This window comes from Magnolia sinica, chromosome 7 (genome assembly GCF_029962835.1).
Source record: "Magnolia sinica isolate HGM2019 chromosome 7, MsV1, whole genome shotgun sequence".
Taxonomy (NCBI): domain Eukaryota; kingdom Viridiplantae; phylum Streptophyta; class Magnoliopsida; order Magnoliales; family Magnoliaceae; genus Magnolia; species Magnolia sinica.
In genome coordinates this window covers 62734510-62759526 of record NC_080579.1, presented here as the reverse complement: position 1 = coordinate 62759526, position 25017 = coordinate 62734510, and positions in this window count along the sequence as shown.

The following is a 25017-nucleotide window of genomic DNA, read 5'->3' as shown; positions in this document are numbered from 1 at the left end:
CCCACTCTCGTACCAATCAACATGAAAGAAAAAAAAACACTTCAAGATAATACTCTCAGCAAACAGAGCTTCGACTAGGGTTCTATTACAGCTGATTTCATCATCCAAATAGATATTCAAAACCAAAATGAACACAAAAATCAAAAGGCAACATTACCTCTTCAGATTGGCAATAGGTGGGAGCTCAAGAATGTTCTATTACTATTGATGACCGGAGATGTGGCAGGGTTTCAGCGGCTGGTGGATGCGATGTAAGGATTGCAGATCGAGAGTCAAACAAGGAGAGGGAGAGATTGAGTTGGAGGGATTGAGAGGGAGAGGGAGATCGCGTGAGAGAGAGGGAGTGGGAGAGGGGAGGATCAAGAGGGAGAGGGAGATTGCGTGAAAGAGAGAGAGAGAGAGGGAGGGAGATAATGTGAGAGAGAGAAAGGGAGATCACGAAAGGGAGAGGGAAGGAGAGGGAGAGAGATAAGGGTATTATCGGATTTGGGAAAATGCAAGGATCGAATGGGCTATGACCCTAGGCAGAGATATATCTAAGTGCTGCCTAGGGTTATGTGAGGTCCAAGGAGTTGATCTTAATCAAATCCACTCCGTTCATGTTTGTTCAAATATAATAATTAAACAAGATCTTAAAAATTAGGAAGATCCAAAACCCAAGTGGGACACACCAAAAAAGCAGTACGAACAACAACCTCAACCATTAAAAAGTTGAATGGAGTTAGAAATTCGAAAATGGTTTAAAACTGTGGCAAATTAGATACGGTTTAAAACTGTTTTTAAACCAAATCCATAGCCGTTCCAGATCCATGATTTTGGTGTAGTGTGAGTAGGAGTTCATGCCACCAAAATGACCTATTTTATTATTATTTTGTTTACACACGAGATAAAGTTGGGCCTCAAGTAGATAATCTACTCTGTCCACCATTTTGGCCAGCTCAAATGGGTCAATAGCATCTGACCAGGACTGGTTTCCATGAACAGGAAGGCCATGATGGGCCTTGGAATGTTTCAACATCTATGAATTGTTTTCCTCCATGCGGCCTACTCCAAGATCTGATCTGTCTCATATGTTGGCACATGACTTAAAATGAATTGGTGAAGCTAGTGGACGGTGTAGATTAGATACACATCATGATGGATCCCATGAGTGGGCCCCTTCCTTACCCAAAGACAGCTCTCACGTTACCTAGCACGTGATATATGTAATTTGTTTTTCTTTTTCTTTTTTTGTTTACTATTGAATGAGCCCACAATAAGGTGATCCACTTTGTACATCTTGTTAGTCATCTGGCAGAGGATTCAAGAAGTCTAATCTTGGATGGGTTCCATGTAACATTGGGCCTGAAATGTTTTAATAGCAGTTGTCACTATCACCGTTGATTTCTATGGTGTGGTCCACCAGAGATGTAAGGCCCGTATCCTAGTCCGTACTGATCCTTAGACTCCCGCGATTCTCTCCGTCGAATCCCAGCGACCCGCGACCTGTAGACAACATTTGCGCGCGAGCCTAAGTCGCATTTCGTAGATCTGAGTTGACTCAACCCGAGACTTATACCCTAGCGACCGTGCCATTGTCGGGTCTTGCGCACCGATGAGATACCCAGGCTAGGAGTAGTGGGCCCGCGTATATTTTGAGAAAATTCCGCGCATTGCGAATCCTGAGAGATTCTTTACCCAATCTATCACATCAATCAATCAAGTACAAGTCAAGTACAACCCATACCTAGCCCATCCCTCTCTTACCAACAATGTAAGGCAACTCATACCCCATACCACCTCATGCCCCCAAAAGTCAACACAACCCATGCCTCTCATGTCACTCCTCTTACACCACCCATCCCTCTCATCCCATCCTTCTTACACAACACCATCCCTCTCTCCCATCCTTCACTCTATCCCATCCCATTTCTCTAACCAAATCCCAAGCAACCAAAAGAGAAAATTCTAAGGAGAGAAAGAACCCAAGATCAAGGCCCACTTTCCTATCACTAAATCTCACCATCCAACCATTCAATCTTCATCATCCTCCATCAAAGAGAGAGCTTAGGAGCCAAGGATTCCAATGAGCTAAAGAAGAGGACCATAAGTGGGTGTTTCGTAGGATTAGATTGTAATTTTAGTGATGGGCCAAGTGGGGCCTACCGATTGATGGTATGGATCCTATTTTGGACCCAAGGTGTGACTAATGGCCCACCATGAATCATATGTTTAATCCATGATGGGGCCACTCTCCATGGACCCCACTATGATGTTTATTTGATGATTAACATGTAGAGGTCATCTCGACCCTTGATTTCATGGTGGGGATGGTATCCCCACCTTGATTTATTGTTTTGAGGGCCCACATATTCTTTGGACCCATCTTAATGAATGTAATATGACTCAAGGGAGCACATAGTGGCGGAGCTTCCTCCATCACCACATGTCTCTCTCTCTCTCTCTCTCTCTTTCCCTTGTATGATGGCCCACTTGATGAGGTAAGTATTTTATCCACGCTATCCATTTAGCGGACCGCATCCGATGTCCAAATCAGGGACCCACCTTGCTGCCGCATCTAACAGGTCCACCCCCGCTGTCCATTTAGATAGGGCCGGATGAAGGAAAATACAAATAACAGCTTGCATCCGAGCTAGTGGGCCACACGTGTGGACCCACCTGATGTATCTGTTTTACCCACACCATCCATGGGGTGCTGCTGGACTACTGTCCAGCAGCTGAAGCGGCCCACCATGATGTGGTGTACCCACACCGTCTAGCAGAGGACAGTAGGACCCACCTGATGTATGCGTTTTATCCACCGTCCAACCATGTGGATGGTGAGACCCACCTTGATTTATGTATTTCATCCACACCGTCCAGCAATGGACGGTGGGACCCTGATGTAAGTGTTTTATTCACACCGTCCTAGGACGGTGGGACCCTCTACACGTGTGGCATCCACACCATCCAAGGGATGTGGGATCCACTGTGCTACATGTTTTTCATCCAAACCATGGATAGGACGATGGGATCTACTGTGCTGTATATGTTGTATCCACACCATCTAGTAGGATGGTGGGATCCACCATAATGTATGTATTTTATCTGCACCGTCTAGCTGGGATGGGACCCACCTGATGTATATGTTTTATATGCACGCCATCTAGTAGGCAGGGCCCATCTGCTGCACGTGTGTGGTCCACCTGCTACACGGGTGCGGCCCATCTATTGCACATGTGAGGCCCACCTACTGCATGTGTACGGCCTACTGTGATGTGATGAGGCCCACTTGATGTATGTGAGGCCCATTGTGGCCATATGTGAGGGCCATTGTGATGTATATGAGGCCCGTGTGTAAGGCCCATTATGATGTATATGAGACCCGTGTGTGAGGCCCCTTGCGATGTATATGAGGATCGTGTGTGAGGCCCATTATGATGTATATGAGACCCATGTGATGAGGCCCCTTGTGATGTCTATGAGGCCCTTGTGTGAGGCCCATTGTGATGTATATGAGACCCATGTGATGAGGCCCCTTGTGATGAATATGAGGCCCATGTGTGAGGCCCATTGTGATGTATATAAAACCCATGTGATGAGGCCCATTGTGATGTATATGAGGCCCGTGTGAGGCCCATTGTGATGTGTAAGGTCATTGTAATGTGGGAGGCTTAATTATGATGAGTGAGGCCCACCATGCACGAGTGATGTGCACACTCTGTCCATCTATTTTCTAGATATTTAGAGGGTCGAGGGCCCCGTTGTGATTCCAATTTCTATCCCAAATGGACTGCACCTTAAGACAATGGTGGTTAAATGTCCACCATTGTAAACTTTTCTAGGCCCCATTATTGAAGCCATTTCCACCGAAACCCTAGTGGGCTAACACAAACCGTTGGGCCCCCACTGATGTTAGCGATACCCTAGTGGACTAACCCAAACCGTTGGGTCCCCACTTATGTTAATAATACCCATGTGTTTAACCCAAACCGTTGGGCCCCCATTGATAATGGTGCTTCTAACCATGCCCTGTAGGATTATCCAAACCTTGGAGCCCACCTTATGTTCTGTGAGACTCGTATCCTAGCCCGTACCATTCTTTAGGCTTCCGTAGTCCTCCCGGTCGAATTTCGGTGACCCACGATGCGTAGATAATAGTTACACGTGACCCTAAGTCGTATCCCATATTCCAAAGTCGGGTCCACTCGATACTTGTATCCTTACAACTTCGCCATCACCGCGGTTCCGAAACAGCATCCCACGCACCGAGGCGATACCTGGGCCAGGAGATGTGAGCCAGCATTTAGTTCGAGGAAAACGTCATGCATTGTAAATCCCAAGAGAATATATCCCATCAATCAAGTACACATCACACATCAAATGTCAAGTACAACACTATCCCCAAAGTCAACTCTCTCTCTTATAACCCTTACCTATCAAGTACACCCATCGCTTAACCATCTCTGTCTTTCTTACAACCTCTCTCTCTCATCTCTCTCTCTCTCTCATTCTCCTAAGCAACCCGACGTCCAAGCATTTCATGGGAGAAAGAGGAAAAGCGAGCGAGGCCCACCTTCCTACCACCCAATCCCACCCTCCAAAGATCATCTCGACCGTTGAATTGCATCCCTTAGAGCTTTAGAATGCGCTTGTGGAAAAAGGAAGAGAAGATCAAAGGTGGGTGTTCATCATCTCGATTTTGATGGTTGAGAGCCCACATATGGTGGGACCCAACTTAATGTATTCTTTTTATAAGGAGGGCCCATAGTGGCGAGGTCCCTCCCCTTCTTACATCTCTATCTCTCTCTCTCTCTCTCTCTCTCTCTCTCTGTAACGCCCTGAAATTCGGGGGTCAAGCATAACTCAGCTCCCGAGTTCTAAAACATCACTTATGCAACATATTTAATGATGGATGTATGTTGACTGTATTAATGCATAAAACATGGAATAGATTAAGCCAAAGTACAGATATAATTCAGGGATAAGTGAAGAAAGCAAGCAGAAGACTTAAAGAAATATATGTGTGTACATGTGCGAATCCCTGAAATACATACACATAACAGGTCGTAAAGTAAGTGTTGCTATCAAAATTACAAGTATCAAATTACATCATTTAATTCCCAGAAGAAATCCCAGCATCCCGCACATCAGAACAGGGCTCACTAGAACCCGTCTGAAAACTGCATAAAAGAGAAAGCAGACTCATCATCATCAATCTCCCGCTCTGCCTCAGAAGTCACATCAACATCTGCAACATCAGCAATTAAGACAGAGTCTGGTGGGTGTTTAACACCGCCCCGGAACGTGGGAGTGAGTGATCAGCTTAGTGAAACAATAAAGCACATGTTAACATGTTATCAGTTCAATCAAGCAGTAATGATAAAGCAGAACAATTAAACATGTCCTAAGTACTCTTGTTAATGCAAGGATGCATGTAGAATGATGCGTGCACTCGCGCGTACACCCTCAGCGTCTTCATCTTACGTCACGCATGACATCGCCTCAAAGTGCGCCACGTCTACAAAGCACATGCAAATGCGGTGCATGAACATGATTACCAAGTTGTTATTAGTCCTTTTCATACAGCAGGATTAGGAAGCTAAGGCACTTTCCTCATATCACCATCCAAACAGTGATCTATTTTAGGGTCGTCAGTCCTAGATATCTCATACGATCATATGTTTTCAGGTCGTTGCAAAGGGCTCGTCACCAATCAATGCACGCCCATCATACCATCGTTACTACCATAAGGCTTGTCACCTCAATGCGGTATCCAGGTATGCTCGAGGTCACTACAAAGGGCTCGTCACCAATCAATGTAGGCCGACAGCGCGAATATAGTGTCCCATACCACCATAATCGGCTCACGAGTTTGGTTGCACACTGGTCACTACGGGGAGTCTCCTCACCCCAGCGTAGGTTAACAGCTCGACCACGGTGTCCCATACCACTATGTCCAGCTCATGAGTCTTAGCGGATCAAGGTACCATAGTTAACAGGATTTCATTGGTAAGTTCGGTACCCTAGATTCAAGCAGTAGCGTCCATACATGATGAACATACATCGGACAATCGGATTACTTGACGAACTCGACTAGCATGAGCGCACGTTGGGTTGAACGACATAAAGTGCGCAAACACTCCGCGTGGCCAAACCACTGCCGACAACTCTAATAGGACTCGGGTTCGTCTAATACGTCCTACGTGGCGAAAACAACCTCAGCCACGATCTTAAGGTTGATTACCGATTTCCCGGACTAATGTATAGTCCCACACACATTCCACTACAACAGATATTCATATCTACAATTTAGAATAGTAATGGAACAACAACTCAAATGATGTAGTACGTAAGCATTTAAAGAAAATCAACTTAACATGGAATTTCACATAAGCAAGACTTGAAATTAAACAACAAGGAATGTAACTAGCATGAAGGAAATCATACACATCAATAGGAGTGTTGAGAATCACTTCTCAACGCCCGCAAATAGTATAATATATTACACTTTAGATCATTCAGGCATTTCTACAAACACTTAGAGTACATAGTTCAACATACATGACGTATGTTGAAATACACACATTTGGACAATTCCTTTTACCAAGGAGTTGTCACACATACAATTAGCATAAGTACACGATAAATAATCATGGCAAACACAGGTTCATATTTTATATGCATACGGTACTTTATACATACACATAGAATACATAGATCTCAATATAACACATGCATATCAGGAATGCAAAATAAACATAACATTTGGCATGTGAAATCTCATCCATAGCAAGAATAAGCCATTAACTGGCATTGAAAGCCTTGAAAACCATAACCTATACACTTAAAGTCCGCACCTTAAGCCAGAAAAGAACACCGAACTGATTTCAGACAATATGTCTTCGTCAACGGCGACAAGATAACCTAAAGCAAGAATAGAAATGAGCTACAACAACACAAAGACTATTCTAAGCTCTAACACAGATTAGGGTTAGGTTAACTTACCCAAAGATGAACTCAGAATCGCCGGAATAACGATTCAAAAGTGAAGGTTCAAGGAAGAAGAAGAACAGGAAAGAATCTAAGATGATTCACCAACTTCTCTCTCACTTACTCTCTCTTTTCCTTTCTCTTTCTTAGCTAGGGTTAGGAAATTCGTATGGAAAAGAGAGCTAGGGTTTTAAGGTCTATAAATAGGCCTCATATTGATGAAAATAACCCCAGGGCCAAGGTATACTTAGGGTATAACTAAAATCGGCCTCTCACGATCCAACGAAGCACTTCCAGTGGGCCTATTACCACGAAAGGTCGGACTTAAGCTCACTGACCATGGATCTAGGTCAAGCTGAGTTTTCGTACTGATCGGATCTTCAGATCAGCCGTGACGGACCACACGCAATTCAACGGTCACCAAATCTCGATCAGGTCCACAAGCACAAGGACATGCCTGGGCCATCTTCCCTGATCAGAGGGTGAAATTGGGTCAGAATCCAATAGTCAAATTACTTAAAATCGTCGTGCAAGCGACACGACTCAGATTTCATAAAATCTTATTAAATTTCCAACCGTTCTCACACTCTTCACTCCGAACTCAATCAAATCGACCCAGAACATCATCTGGACTTGATTTTTAAGGTGATGGTCAAGCCTAACATGGTGACCGCAACAGCCTAAGATCATCGCTATTGGACTTTCGACGCGCGGTCCAGGTCCGATCCAGAACTTCCAAAAAATCCCAAGAGCAACTGGCTTTAGTGATGGATCCCAGATTTCAGAGTAACATAGCGCTAACTAATCTACAGGTTTTGAGTCATGCAGATACAATTTAAAGTGATTGATGCAAATTTCATAAGCAATCGAGTTAAGCACTAATTACCCCAAAAAGCTACTAAGGAAAGATTAGCATAAAATTTTCAGGGTCATTACAATCTACCCTCGTTAAAGAAAATTTCTTCCTCAAAATTCATACATTCTCATATTCCTCAAGGATCTGAGGGTAGCTCTTTCTAACCTCAGCTTCAGATTCCCAAGTAGCCTCTTCTTCACTATGATGCGTCCATAGCACCTTCACAAGAGGGATAACCTTGCTACGCAATACCTGCTCCTTCCTGTTGAGAATACGCGTCGGTTGCAGTACATAAGTGGCATCCTCACTCAACTGCACTTGCTTCTAACTGATAATATACGAAGGATCAGGAACGTACTTCTTCAGCATAGAAACATGAAATACATTATGCACGCCCGCAAGGGGTGTGGGCAAAGCAAGGCGGTATGCTACCGCTCCCACTTGATCCAGAACTTGAAATGGACCAATAAATCTCGGCGTCAGCTTCCCCTTCTTACCGAACCGCAGAACTCCCTTCATAGGAGAGACCTTCAGAAATACATGGTCTCCAACCTCAAACTCAAGCAGTCGACGCCTCGTACCAGCATAACTCTTCTGCCTACTCTGGGCTGTCAGAAGTCGATGTCGAATGATGTCAACTTTCTCTGAAGTCACCTGCACTAACTCCAGGCCAAGCAAACTACCCTCGCCAACTTCTGCCTAGCAATGCGGTGCTCTACACGGGCGACCATACAACGCCTCATAGGGAGCCATGCCGATACTCGCCTGGAAACTGTTATTATACGCGAACTCTGCATACTGAAGACAATCATCCCAACTGTCCTTGAAATCCAAAACACAAGCTCGCAACATGTCTTTCAGGACCTGATTCACGCGTTCCGTCTGTCCATCTGATTGCGGATGAAACGTGGTGCTGAACTTCAGTTTCACACCCATCATTTCCTGAATGCGAGTCCAGAAGATAGATGTGAAACGCGTGTCTCTATCAGACACAATCTCCAGGGGAACTCCATGCAGATGCACAATCTCCTTGATATACAGCTTAGCCAACTCGTCTGCAGAGTTTGTGACTCTGATCGGTAAGAAATGCGTCGACTTGGTCAATCGGTCGACGATCACCCAAATAGAGTCATATCCCTTCCTCGTTCTCGGCAACCCAGAAATAAAATCCATAGAGATGAAGTCCCACTTCCATTCTGCTATGGGCATGGGATGCAGCAACCCAGGAGGTCGGCGATGCTCTGCCTTGACCTGCTGGCACGAGAGACAACGAGAAATAAACTTAGCAATATGGACCTTCATATTATCCCACCAATAAGATCTTCTCATATCCTGATACATCTTCATGCTACCTGGATGCATCACAAGCCTAGAACTATGGGCTAACTCGAGAACCTCCCGTCTCAAGTCAGGGATGTCAGGAACACATAACCGGCCACAAAATCATAGGCCCCCAATCAGAACTAACACTCCAGTCAGAGTTCTCATCTGTACCAACTTGCTTCCTCATCTTCACCAAAAGCTCATCATCTGCCTGAGCTGCAACGATCTTCTCGTCGATAAGGGGCTGTACACGAATGTGTGCGATAACCTCATACGGCTCAACCACCATAAGCTTCTGCTCAAAATCTCACACAAACTCCAACATATCCCACTCTGCTATCATCAGTGGAGCCGCAAACTCAATAGCCTTCTTGCGACTCAACGCATCTGCCACAAGGTTCGCGTTGCCCGGATGGTAAGAAACATCGAACTTAAAGTCCTTCAATGTTTTCATCCATCGGCGCTGCCTCATATTTAAATCACGCTGCGTGAAAATATACTTAAGGCTCTTGTGGTCGCAAAAGAGCTCGAACTCCTCACCATAGAGGTAGTGTCTCTAGAGCTTTAATGCAAAAATGACAGCTGCTAACTCCAGGTCGTGCGTAGGGTAATTCTCTTCGTGTTCCTTCAACTGACGCGACGCATAAGCAATCACCCTATCCTTCTGCATAAGGACACAACCCAGACCAACGCGAGAGGCGTCAATATATATAATATACTTAACCCCTTGCTCTGGCAATACTAGCACAGGGGTGGACTTCAACTTGTCCTGCAGCTCCTGAAAAGCTAACTCTGCCTTCTCATTCCAAGCAAACTTCAAATCCTTCCGTGTCAGCTGCGACAACGGTATGAAAATCTTCAAGAAGTCTTGAATGAAGTGTCGATAATAGCTTGCAAGACCCAGAAAACTCCTTACCTCAGTAACTGAACCAGGCTACTTCCAGTCCTTTACTGCAGTTACCTTGGCAAGATCGACAACTATCCCTTCCTTGGACACCACATGCCCCAGGAACTTGACTTCCTCTTTCCAGAAATCACACTTCTTGAACTGCACAAAAAGCTGATTCTTCCTGAGAGTATCTAAAACCGCTCTTAAGTGCTCCTCGTGTTCTTCCCAACTCGTAGAATATATCAAGATGTCATCGATAAAGATAATGACGAATTGGAACAGGCATGGCCAAAACACCCTGTTCATCAGATCCATGAACACGGCCGGTGCGTTTATAAGACCGAACGACATCACAAAGAACTCATAGTGACCGAAGCTAGTCCTGAAAGTGGTCTTCTGCACATCCCCATCCTTGACGCGCAATTGATGATACCCAGACTGCAGATCAATCTTCGAAAAGTACCGTGCCCCCTTTAATTGATCAAACAGATCATCAATCCTAGGTAAAGGGTACTTATTCTTCACAGTTACCAAATTCAGCCTGCAATAATCAATACATAATCGCAAGGAACCATCCTTCTTCTTCACAAACAAAACAGGTGCTCCCCAATGAGATACACTAGGCCGAATAAAACCAAAATTCAGCAAACCATCTATCTGCTTCCTCAACTCCTCCAATTCACTCGGAGGCATACGATAGGTGGGCAATGAAATGGGCGCCGCACCAGGCATGAGGTCGATAGAAAAATCAATCTCACACTGAGGAGGTAATCCAGGAATCGACTCAAACACATCTTCAAACTCCCGAACTACTGGCATGCTAACTAACGCCGATTCAGCCATACTCTCCAACAGAGAAGTATAAAAATTAAGACGAAGAGGGTAACTGACCTGAACTGGGAAAGTAACTGTCTCGCCCTCAGGTCCATGGATGGTCACCGACCTTGCTTCACAATCAATCTCAGCTCGCATCCTCGTAAGCCAATCCATACCCATAATAACATCATAATGATAAAGGGGTGCGACAAAGAAATCAACCCGGATCGATCCACTTCCAAGATCGACCAAACAATCCATACAATGCTTGTTCATAGCAGAGGAAATCTCCGTAGCGGTAGTAAGCGTCACTCCTTGCATAGAAACAATGCTCAAACTCAAACGCCAAACTGTCGCATAAGATATAAGAGAAGTAGTGGACCCTGTATCCACTAACATAGAAATAGAAATACCTTCAATGTGCGTTGTCACCTCGAAGGATCTCGGTACCAAGTCAGACATAGGTGCTTCAGCTGAGAGCGCATGAACTCGAGCCTGCTGCTGACGATTTGGTAGAGGAACCATAGGTGTCGGCCCAACACTGGCATGAGACGGGCCCGCCTGTGGATCCGTCTGACTATCGCTCAAGGGAGAAACCCCAGCAAGCGACTCAACCAAGGAGAGACGGGCCGAAGTCTTCGAACCCTTAGGAGGCATCCCTACATTTAACAGAGGATGCAACCTGTCAGATTCTACGTCCACATAATCCATCCACACAGCATTCACAACACAACCTCAAAGATAAACAACATGCATTCCATTAAACAAAATTGTCGCAATACAAGTAGTGCAGCATTACATGAATCACGACTAGGAAAGCATGTGAACTACAACATCTAACACTTCAAACAACCACAAACAACTACAAACAACTCCAACTACAAAGCCAACAACGGCTACACACAGAAAGAAACAACAAAACAAAGCAAAGGATGACTACAACGACAACTACTCGTCGAAATCAGGAGATGGAGGTGGGGCACCCTTATCCTGTAAGCAAGACAGGATAGACTTCAGAGTTCGAGTCACCTTCTTAAACTTATACTTCACAAAGCCTCGAAGATCCATGATATCCAAGCGTAGAACAGCCTGCCCTTCTTCAAACCGAACAATATGGGCATCTCTGGCAGCTTGATCTACGCTCTGCTCTGGTGCCACAAGAGGAGAGCTCTCACTCGTATCCTGTGCCTCAACCTCTTCCTCGTCCTGCTCTGTTTCTTCCTCAATCTCAGCACCACCTTCAGCATAACTCTCTTCATCATCGCTCTCTGACTCATCCTCACTCTCTGAGGCTTGTCGACCAGAACCAATCTCCATCTGCTTAAGGGTCGTTAGGCTAATATGACGAACAGGAACCGGCTTCTCTGCTCCAAGCCTATAGCCAAACTCATGAGCAAGCTTACAAATGAGGCTACCAAAAGGAAGCGATTCGGTCCTCCTAGTCGAATGAGTGATGAGAATAATCTGGCGCAGGATGTACGTCGGCACACACAACTTCACTTCTTGCCCCACCTGATATAGGAAATCTACCATCAGGCGCGTACACTCGCTGCGATTCCTCCACCTTGGGTATACATTAAACGTACACATGTGGTGAAGCAAACGGAAGTCGTTCGTCATGTTGGTAGCCAGAAGACTCCTATTAGGCTGCCATTCGACCAGACGACCACACAAGGATCAGGTGCGACGATCCCTCTCGCGCATACTGTTCAAATTCTTCTCTCTGGCATGCACCTCACCAAGTGGCACATTCAGGAGTCGGGATATCAAAGCGACGTTGACCGTAGCTTCCCGACCACTACCACAAGGAATCTTGAACTGTAGAGGCTCGAGTGAAGGATCACGAATATTGGCATAAAAAGCTCGAACAGTACTTGCATTCACGCGATACTCGCCCTCAAACAAGGGACACCAACTAGCCCCTTCCAGCTGCTCTAACAACAGAAACTCACCATACAGCCGCGGATCAATATGAGCCTCAAAAAGGACTCTACGGCCTTCATAGACTCCATGTGATAGCTCCCCCAACAAGGTTCTACCAATGGGAGCTCGAGGATCGAGGTCCCGCTTAGTCTGAAATTCACAAGTGGCGGACGTGCTCGCAGCGGCACCTCTCGGCCTCTGTGCACAGGTTGGGTCTTGAAAAGGCCAAGCTATATGTCCTAGAGGGGGGTGAATAGGACAATGCCAAATAAAAACTTATAACAACGGAATAATAAAGAAAATGATAGCCAAATTAAATAATAATGCAGCAAAGAAAAACAACCTCAAAATTCAGATCTTGAGAGGTTGATACAAACGTTATTCTAAGGACAACCTTACACCAAAAACAGAGTTTATGGTAGGACAACCTTATTTCTAGAAAGGTCTTTGTATCAAGTCTCAAATCGAAGAGGAATACAAAAACAAATATGAACTGAATTGAAATAACTTGTAATTAAAGATGTATTGTTCTAGGGACAGCCATACACCATAAAAATGGCAGGGCAACCTTGCTGGAACAACTTTCAAATGAAATTGAAAAACAAGCTTATAAAGGAATAGCAGAAAGTAAATTCTAAGCTATTACAACATTCTCACAAAGCTTGAAATAATTACAACATTCACCACCATACATACATCCCACAAAAAGAATAAAAAAAATTAAAAGAATAAAATAAACAACCACAACACAAAGGATTTATAGTGGTTCGCCTGTGTTCACCAACTGTTATACAACAGCCACACAAAAGCTACTCCACTCCTAATATCCTCACACAGGGGATATTAGCGTTCACTAAAGATAGGTTTTCCCAGTTCACCCAAAACCCTTACAATTGTGTCTTTGTATGTGGGCTTACACAATTAAAAACCCCCACTTCTGAGTTTTCCTGGCTTTCCTCAGATAACCAAAATAACAAGATTTTTTCGGCAAATCTTGAAAGAAACCAAAATAATAGAAAGGAATTTACAATATGTAAAATACCTGAATATCTTCTTCGTTGTAGCAGCCCGGTAGAACCAAATCAAAGTAGATGATTGAATGTCCAAGTTCAATGTCCAGTACTCGATTACAATGGTTCTAGTTCTAATAGATTTTAAATTAAACCAAATAGGGCTTGCCTTAATTGATTTTGATTCCAAAGAAAGGGAATAACAATTCCTCTTTTCAAATCAGATTGGAATAGCAGAAACAAAATCAATTAAAATAAAGCTAAGGAAAGAAGATATTAAATAAGCACACTTAGCTTAGATGGAGCACAAAATTATCTCTCAGAAGTTCGACGAAGATTGGCTTGAATACTATAATTAAATCGATGATTTCTTTTGAGATTCATGCTCTATTTATAGGTGAGAAGATCAGGTCTTCAACTGGTCTAGAGTGCTCTTCGACTAGTCGAAGCCATAACAGATATTTGAAAGATTAGGCGGGATAAGCGCAGACCGTTCTACGACTGGTCGTAGCCCTCCTACGACTGGTCGTAGGTCACCTACGACTGGTCGTAGGTTTCCTTCGACTGGTCGTAGGTCCTGCAAAAGTTCACTGGACTTCGAGTCGTAGATTCTACGACTGGTCGAAGATCAGTCGACACTGTTCCTACGACTGGTCGAACAGATTCCTGGACTAGTCGAAGGCTAACAGATTTTATCCGGAATATGTAACAAACTTACGACTGGTCGAGGATTTTCTTAGACTGGTCGAAGAAGACCTAAGACTAGTCGAAGAACAGACCAATCACATGTAAAATAACATTCGGTTTATGTATCCGAAATGACCTACTTCTAAGGTCATCCTATGGTCAAACAAACCTCAATCATGAAGTATGGACATTGAAACAAGAGACCATGAAGAATGAGCCTTGAAGTCTTGATGAAGATTAAACCTTGAAGTAGCTCAATCTTGAAAGTGGCTTGAGTTTCAGCTTGAGTCTTGAGTTCAGCTTGACTTTCAACTTGAGTCTTGAGTTCAGCTTGAGTCTTGCCTTGTACTTTCTTTTTCTTTTCAGCTTGAGTCTTGTTTTGTGAGCAGCTCTTGCATTCAAGATCTTGAGTCTTGTACTTGAGAGCTTTGCTTGATGTGAGCTTAGCTTGTTCATGTATGTTGATCCTTGAGAGAGCTTCACTTAAGCAGGTTATATATAACATAACAGTGATTTTGGCACCACAAAGTTGACAACAAACAGGGATATAAACTATAGCACTTACAATCTCCCCCTTTATCAAATTAGTGACAAAAACACATAACCAAACAAAAGTAAAACAACTAGTTAATATATGCAAATCAATAATCAACATTTAACATTCAACCAGTTTCAACATTCAACAAGAAACAAGATCAAACATATATTCTTCTTGACACACCCCACTCCCCCTGAGTAACATAACCAATGCTACTCCTCTCACAAGCACATTAACAACAAACCATTCTCCCCCTTTTTGTCACAATATGACAAAGGACAACTAAATAAAGGAATGAGAGTAAACATGAGGAGGAAATAGAGTATAGCAAAAGAGACATAGAGATACTCAAGATAGCATCACAGATATCCAACCTAAATAGTACATTAAGAATAAATATCCAGCATAGAATCCAACTCAAACTCAATCAAACAAGAGCAAAGTAATAAAGTTATTACATACCAAAAGTCTCATAGACACTAGTCAGAATTAGAACTTGAAGATGGAGCAGGAATAGAAGGATCAAGTTGGTGCATGCCTTTGTTCAAGCGCCTAAGATATTTGCGCATATACTTGAATTGCAAATCATGAGCAACAGACATGTTCTCCAACTTAACATTAATATTCTCAACTCTACCTTCTAATGCACTCAAACGTGCATCAACATCAGATGGTACAAAATCTGGATCATTAGCTGAGTCAGAATCCAGTTCCTCAAAAATATCATCCATATTAATATCAACACCAGCTTCTTCAGGACCACCACCACCACCACCTTGTTCAGGAAGCAGATCCAACTTCATCTTATTAATATTTGTATTGTTGAAGATCAGATGATGGATAGGTGCTTCATCAACAGGCATATCGACTAACATATGAGTAGCCAATACAGTCATAAAGTATGCAAATGGAATGTCACTATGACCAGGATGGAGTCGAAATCGAATAATGAAATGACAGATTAAGGAAGGTAAACAAATCGAGTACCATTTGAGATAGCATGGATAACACGAACCATAAATGAAGTTAAATCGATTTATTACCCGATCGAGGATACAGATTAGACACAAAGATTCTGTGAAGAATTCGTATTTGGGTAACAAATACCTTGCGGGAGCGCATTCCCTTTTGAGTCCATTGAACATCCATATTACACAAGTCTCTAGTGAGCATGCGTTTTTCAGCCATTGAGGGTTTATCAGTTAAATTATGAATTGGAATACCCTCATCATTCATAGGAATTTCCATAAGGGCTGAAATTAAATGACGATCAACATCAAATGGCCTTTCTCTAGTAGAAATTTGAAAAGTTAAATTATCCTGTGAAAATGCACTAATACATGAAAACATGGATTGGGCAATGGACCGGTATGCAGGCCCACCCCAATGCAATAAGTTAGTCCAACCTACAGCTTCAAGCATAGGAAGGATGTCAAATGGAGCAATATGATTGACATCAACAGGATGTTCAACGATAACCTTATGAGATCTAATGTCCTTAACAAATAATGGATCATCATTGGGAACAAGAAGATGACGTTTAGATATAGGGGTAGATCTGGAGGAAGAAGAAGGACCACGTGAAGTAGTTTTCTTACCTCTAGAAGCCATTTGCAACAAGGATTTAAAGGAATAAAGAAGTTGCAAAGGATTGAGAAGAGGGTTTGCTCAAAACAGATTTTTCAAAATCTCAACCCCAAATCTCAATGATTTTCAAGATAGAAAGCTTCAAGAGAGAAAAGGAAGCAATCTTGACACAAATATGCAAGAAAAACGGATTTGGAACACTAACCTTGAAGAACTTGAAGGATGGGTTCGACGAGTCGAAGTTCGGCTCCAAGGAGAAGAAAGAAGAAATGAGGAAGAAAGTGAAAAATCCCCAATATGAAGTGAAATCCATGCTCCATGACTGGTCGTGGGTATCTACGACCGGTCGTAGTACGACTGGTCGTGTATACTCACGACTAGTCGTACAAACCCAAAAATTCAATATCTTGCAATTTACACAAAAATTGAAATTTAATCTAACAAATATATACAATAATATACAAGAAGGCATAAATTATCAATTTAAAATGCACATGCCAAGATCAAATTTCATCTTTTTGAACCTGCTTTTATCAAGAGGTTTTGTGAAAATATCAGCACGTTGATCTTCAGTAGGAATATATTCTAGAGATATAACTTTTTCTTCTACTAAATCCCTTATATAATGAAATCTAATGTCAATATGCTTAGTACGAGAATGCTGAATAGGATTTTTTGAAATATTTATCGCACTGGAATTATCACAGTGTAATAACATAGAATTCTGTTTAATTCCATAATCACTTAGCATTCGTTGCATCCAAACAAGCTGTGTACATGCATTACCAGCTGCAATATACTCAGCTTCAGCTGTTGAAAGTGATATAGAATTTTGTTTCTTACTAAACCAGGAAACTAGACAATTTCCAATAAAAAAACAACCACCACTGGTTGATTTTCTATCATCTAGATTACCAGCCCGAGTACCCAGCTAATTGAACATTGGTTTCATGAGGATACCAGAGACCGAGATTTACAGTACTTGCGACATATCTAATAATTTGCTTGACAGCAATCAAGTGAGATTCTTTTGGATCAGATTGATATCTTGCGCAAATACCAACACTTAGAGAAATATCAGGTCTACTAGCAGTTAGATATAACAAACTACCAATCATACTCCGATAAAGTTTTGAGTCAACATTTTTACCATTAGAGTCTTTTGATAGTTTCAGGGTAGTACTCATAGGAGTATCGAAATTCTTGCCATTCTCAAATCCAAATCTCTTGATTAGATTCAAGGCATACTTAGATTGAGAAATGAATATTCCTTCAGATTGTTGCTTTACTTGCAATCCAAGGAAATAAGTCAATTCCCCAACCATGCTCATTTCAAACTGTGATTTCATCAAATCTGCAAACTCAGTAGTCAAGTCAGTACAAGTTGATCCATAAATGATATCATCAACATAAATCTGTACTATTAAGATATGATCATTATGTTTCTTAACAAACAGAGTGTTATCAACAGATCCCATTTGAAAATTATGACTTAAAAGAAATTTTGTTAGTTTCTCATACCATGCCCTAGGTGCTTGTTTTAATCCATAAAGTGCCTTTTTAAGCCGATATACATGATCAATATTTTTGAAATCTTCAAATCCCATTGGCTGTTCAACATAGACTTCTTCATGTAAATCGCCATTTAGAAAAGCACTTTTCACATCCATCTGATAGATCTTTATCTTTCTAAAACATGCAATGGATATAAATAGTCTAATAGATTCAAGACGTGCTACTGGTGCAAAGGTTTCATCGAAATCAATCCCTTCAATTTGAGTATAACCTTGTACCACCAGTCTAGCCTTGTTTCTAATTATATTTCCACATTCGTCAGACTTATTTTTGAAAATTCATTTTGTTCCAATGATGTATTTATCTTTAGGTCTTGGTACGAGATACCAAACATCATTTCTTATGAATTGGTTGAGTTCATCTTGCATCGCAACAATCCAGATCTCATCAGTAAGCGCTTCTTTTATGTTAGATGGTTCAATTTGGGATGTAAAACATACATAATTACATATATCCTCAAGTTGTCTACGGGTGCGAACACCAGTGAGAGGGTTTCCAAGAATTTGTGTGGTTGGATGATCTTTAACAGTCCTCAACTCAGAATCAGTTTGATTTGATGAAGTATTAGGTTTATCAATGATTAGTACTTCATCATTATCTGAATTAGAAGTTGGTGTGTTTAAATGATCATCAATGACAACATTAATGGATTCTTGAATCACACCAGTCCTTTTGTTCAGGACCCTATAAGCTCGACTGTTTAAAGAGTATCCTAAAAAAATACCTTCATCACTCTTCGTATCGAACTTTCCCAAATTTTCACGATCACGTAAAATATAGCACTTGCTACCAAAAACTCGAAAGTATTTAACAGTAGGCTTTTTATTGAACCACAATTCGTAAGCCGTCTTATTATTATCTTTTTTAGTGTAGACTCGGTTAATAATATAGCAAGCTGTGTTGACTGCTTCAGCCCAAAGATTTTTAGAGAGCTTCATGCTATTCAACATGACATTAGCCATTTCTTGAAGCACCCTATTCTTCCTTTCTACAATTCCATTTTGTTGTGGAGTTTTGGGAGCAGAGAATTCATGTAATATTCCTTGGTCGGTACAGAACTTCTCAAAATTGCTATTCTCAAATTCAGATCCATGATCACTACGAATTTTACTGATTTGAGAGGATTTTTCAGTTTGAATCCTTTTGAGAACTTTTCTTACTTCTTCAAGGGTTTCAGATTTATCCCTTAAGAAGACTACCCAAGTGAATCTGGTAAAGTCATCAACTATTACTAGGATATACTTTTTCCCACCACGACTTTCTGTTCTGGTAGGTCCTATCAGATCCATGTGGAGAAGTTCGAGTGGTCTTGATGTGGTATTTGAATTCACCTTTTTGTGTGAGTTCTTTGTTTGTTTGCCTATCTGACACTCACCACATATTTTATCTAATTTCTGAAGTTTGGGTAAACCTCTTACAAGTTCTCGTTTGCTCAATCGATATAGATTTCGATAATGTACATGTCCAAGACGTTTGTGCCATAAATTAGTCTCGTCTGTATGGACCATGTAACATGTTTGATTAGATGAGCTGGATTCGCTAATAATATAGCAATTTTCAGACGTTCTACGTCCAGTTAATATTACAGAACCCTTATTATTTAGTATTTCACAGCTTTGATTAGAAAACCGAACATTATGGTTATTATCACATATTTGTGATATACTAAGCAAGTTGTGCTTTAGGCCTTCAACATATAAAACATTTTTAAACACTGGAAGATTAAAAAGTTGAACCGTACCTTGGCCTATAATCTTGTAGTTGCTACCATCACCAAATGTGACCGCACCATCAGTCATATCTTTCAGATCGGTGAATAAGGCTTTGTCACCTGTCATATGCCTAGAGCATCCACTGTCTAGGTACCACTTTGAATGACTTGTTGCTTTGAAAGCAGTGTGAGTAACCAAGCAGGTGACTTTAGGAACCCATTTCATAACTGTTTTGGGTTTAGGAACATAGTTGGTCTTCTTTTGTGTATACTTGTAGGAATGACCTATAGAGTTAGATTTTAATAGCTCCTTGAGTAAATCAACTATCTTTTCAGCTAGTGGATTTCGATTCTGATTAAAGTTGACATGGCTGCTTCTAGGTTTTTGAAAAGTTTTTGAATTTCTAGAAAAATCTTGATAAATACTTTTCCCTTTTGAGTTTAAGGACTCTCCTTTAACAAACATAGGAGGAGTATACTTTTGTTTAGGAGGTTGATTTTTATCATAGCCCAACTCGGATCGATCGCCACATTTTCTTGATCCGGATAACAATTTTTCTAACTTTGGATCACCTTGGGCATATTTCCATGTGTCCTTTAAACTCAGAAGAGAGGAAACTTCAGTTTTAAGTTTCTCAATTTCAGATTTTAAATCAACAATTTGAGAGTTTTTAAATTCCAAATCGCATTTTGATTTTTCAAAATTATCTGAAATTTGTGATTTTTCTAAGACAAGCGATTCAAAACAATTTTTGAGTTTAGAAAACTTTTCTTTTTGAAGTTTAAGTTTGACAGCAATTTTACAACTTTCCTTATATCGGGCATTGTAAGCATCTTGAAGATCATCTTCATTTTCACATTCACTATTCAGATTTTCTTCACTTGTAGAGTCATTATCTGAAAATGTGAATTTGGCTAGAGTCATAAGAGCTTTGACCTCATTGCCCGACTCGATTTCAGAATCTTCTGATTCAGAAGAACCTTCAGAATCAGATGATTCATCCCATGTAGCCAACATACCCTTCTTCTTGGGTTTGTCCCTTTTAGGACATCTATTTGCTAAGTGCCCATATTCTAGACAGTTGTAACATTGACTATCTTTCAAAGATTTTCGAGATTTGGGTCTAAACTTCTTTTTGTCATTTGATTTTTGAAAATCAACTCTTTTCTTGCTTTTGAAAATTTTGTAAAATTTTTTAGCTAAAAGAGCCATGTCATCTTCTGAATCAGAATTTTCTTCTGAACTACATTTAGAAGATTTTAGAGCGATAGATTTACCTTTAGGAGCTTTAAAGTTTAACTCGTAGGTTTGTAGAGAACCAACTAGTTCTTCAACCCTCATATTATCCGTATCATGAAGTTCCTGGATTGCGATTACTTTAGAATTGAACCGTTCAGGAAGTGAGCGTAAAATTTTTGCACATACTTTACTTTCTGGGATTTTATCGCCAAGACCCCACATTGAGTTTACAATGTCATTCAATCTAGTGTAAAAGTCCATAAACATCTCATTTTCCTCCATATGAATTTCTTCAAATCTGGTTGTGAGGAGTTGGACTTTAGATTTTTTGACAATTGTAGTACCCTCGTGTGTCATTTCTAATATATCCCAAGCTTGCTTTGCAGTATCACAAGAGATGATTCTTTTGAACTCATCCGGTGATAGTGCGCAAGTAATTGCATTTAGTGCTTTAGCATTTGCACTACTCTTACTTTTCTGAAGGGTGGTCCATTGGTAATATGGTGTGGTTTTCATAGACTTTGAACCATCAACCCCAGTAACTTCCATGATAGGAGGATTCCATTCGACCGTGGCTTGCCACACATTTTCATCCATTGATTTGAGGAAGATCCTCATTCGGCTTTCCAATAAGCATAGTTGGAGCCATCAAAGGGTGGAGGCCTAGTGATGAAAGGCTATCAAAATTTGACATCTTAAATAGCTTAAATCGTTAGCTCAGAATTAAATCCAAGAATTAAAAAGAGCTATTAGGCTCGATACCACTTGAAAAGGCCAAGCTATATGTCCTAGAGGGGGTGAATAGGACAATGCCAAATAAAAACTTATAACAATGGAATAATAAAGAAAATGATAGCCAAATTAAATAACAATGCAGGAAAGAAAAACAACCTCAAAATTCAGATCTTGAGAGGTTGATACAAACATTATTCTAAGGACAACCTTACACCAAAAACAGAGTTTATGGTAGGACAACCTTATTTCTAGAAAGGTCTTTGTATCAAGTCTCAAATCGAAGAGGAATACAAAAACAAATATGAACTGAATTGAAATAACTTGTAATTAAAGATGTATTGTTCTAGGGACAGCCATACACCATAAAAATGGCAGGGCAACCTTGCTGGAACAACTTTCAAATGAAATTGAAAAACAAGCTTATAAAGGAATAGCAGAAAGTAAATTCTAAGCTATTACAACATTCTCACAAAGCTTGAAATAATTACAACATTCACCACCATACATACATCCCACAAAAAGAATAAAAAAATTAAAAGAATAAAATAAACAACCACAACACAAAGGATTTATAGTGGTTCGCCTGTGTGTTCACCAACTGTTATCCAACAGCCACACAAAAAGCTACTCCACTCCTAATATCCTCACACAGGGGATATTAGCGTTCACTAAAGATAGGTTTTCCCAAGTTAACCCAAAACCCTTACAATTGTGTCTTTGTATGTGGGCTTACACAATTAAAAAAACCCCCACTTCTGAGTTTTCCTGGCTTTCCTCAGATAACCAATATAACAAGATTTTTCTGGCAAATCTTGAAAGAAACCAAAATAATAGAAAGGAATTTACAATATGTAAAATACCTGAATATCTTCTTCGTTGTAGCAGCCCGGTAGAACCAAATCAAAGTAGATGATTGAATGTCCAAGTTCAATGTCCAGTACTCGATTACAATGGTTCTAGTTCTAATAGATTTTAAATTAAACCAAATAGGGCTTGCCTTAATTGATTTTAATTCCAAAGAAAGGGAATAACAATTCCTCTTTTCAAATCAGATTGGAATAATAGAAACAAAATCAATTAAAATAAAGCTAAGGAAAGAAGATATTAAATAAGCACACTTAGCTTAGATGGAGCACAAAATTATCTCTCAGAAGTTCGACGAAGATTGGCTTGAATACTATAATTAAATCGATGATTTCTTTTGAGATTCGTGCTCTATTTATAGGTGAGAAGATCAGGTCTTCAACTGGTCTAGAGTGCTCTTCGACTAGTCGAAGCCATAACAGATATTTGAAAGATTAGGCGGGATAAGCGCAGACCGTTCTACGACTGGTCGTAGCCCTCCTACGACTAGTCGTAGGTCACCTACGACTGGTCGTAGGTTTCCTTCGACTGGTCGTAGGTCCTGCAAAAGTTCACTGGACTTCGAGTCGTAGATTCTACGACTGGTCGAAGATCAGTCGACACTGTTCCTACGATCGAACAGATTCCTGGACTAGTCGAAGGCTAACAGATTTTATCCGGAATATGTAACAAACTTACGACTGGTCGAGGATTTTCTTAGACTGGTCGAAGCAAGTCTAGGACTAGTTGAAGAAGCCCTAGGACTAGTCGAAGAACAGACCAATCACATGTAAAATAACATTCAGTTTATGTATCCGAAATGACCTACTTCTAAGGTCATCCTATGGTCAAACAAACCTCAATCATGAAGTATGGACATTGAAACAAGAGACCATGAAGAATGAGCCTTGAAGTCTTGATGAAGATTAAACCTTGAAGTAGCTCAATCTTGAAAGTGGCTTGAGTTTTAGCTTGAGTCTTGAGTTCAGCTTGACTTTCAACTTGAGTCTTGAGTTCAGCTTGAGTCTTGCCTTGTACTTTCTTTTTCTTTTCAGCTTGAGTCTTATTTTGTGAGCAGCTCTTGCATTCAAGATCTTGAGTCTTGTACTTGAGAGCTTTGCTTGATGTGAGCTTAGCTTGTTCATGTATGTTGATCCTTGAGAGAGCTTCACTTAAGCAGGTTATATATAACATAATAGTGATTTTGGCACCACAAAGTTGACAACAAACAGGGATATAAACTATAGCACTTACAGCGGCTAGGCCCGGCTTCATCCACGGGCGCTCTCTTCTTCCCCATCAAAGAAAGAAGGGAGGAAATGGAAAAGATGGCCGTGATAAACTCAAAGAGGGCCATAAGAAAATGAGAGAAAGAGAGAAATAGGAAGGATGGTGAAACTTCCACACACTTGAGATCCTAAAGATGGATTTGGGAGCCTAAATGAGAAGAAAAGGAGAGGTAAACAGCAAAGGGAGGTGAGGTTTTGAGATGGGTGGGTTGGGTTTGCACGAAAATGGAGGAAGAAGAAGATTTGGAAGAGATTTGAAAGAGTTTGGAGAAGAACTTGAAAGAAAAGAGAGCTTGGGAGGGAAGTTTGTGAAGGAAGTAGGTTTTAGAAGGTGTTTTAACCAACGAACCATGGAAGGGTGGGCCACACTAGGCCAAACATATGTCGACCCGAGCCGGCCCGCTGATCGGCGAGGCCTCGCCAAGCCGGCGATGGCATCGTCAGTCTTTGGACCATCCAGCGATGCCTCACCGTTTAGGCGAGGTCCTCCTAGTCCCCCATGCTCAAAATGATGTGGGCCCCCCTAGGCCTCACTGAAAATGCCCCGATCGGCCCCTTTGCATGATTCGACGCCTATCGGGCCATTCGGGCAGAAATCTAATACAAACAGAGATTTCTTGAAGATTGAAGGGTTGAAATGGGATAATAGACCATCTAGACTCATTAAAAGATGGTCTAGGAAAGGTTTTGGGTCGCTGTGTGTGATCAGGAGAGAGCACAGACTCGATCTCGGCGATCGTTTTCAGTAAACTTTCGCTGATAGAAGCAACGGAACACAAACACACAATCTACGATAGACCCGCACCCAAATACACTAAAGTGGTGACAGCGTGCGCTGTGTGACCATAACCTAGGTCCGGTTTAATCCAAAACATGATCTGATACCAACTTGTAACGCCCTGAAATTCGGGGGTCGAGCATAACTCAGCTCCCGAGTTCCAAAACATCACTTATGCAACATATTTAATGATAGATGTATGTTGACTATATTAGTGTATAAAACATGAAATAGATTAAGCAAAA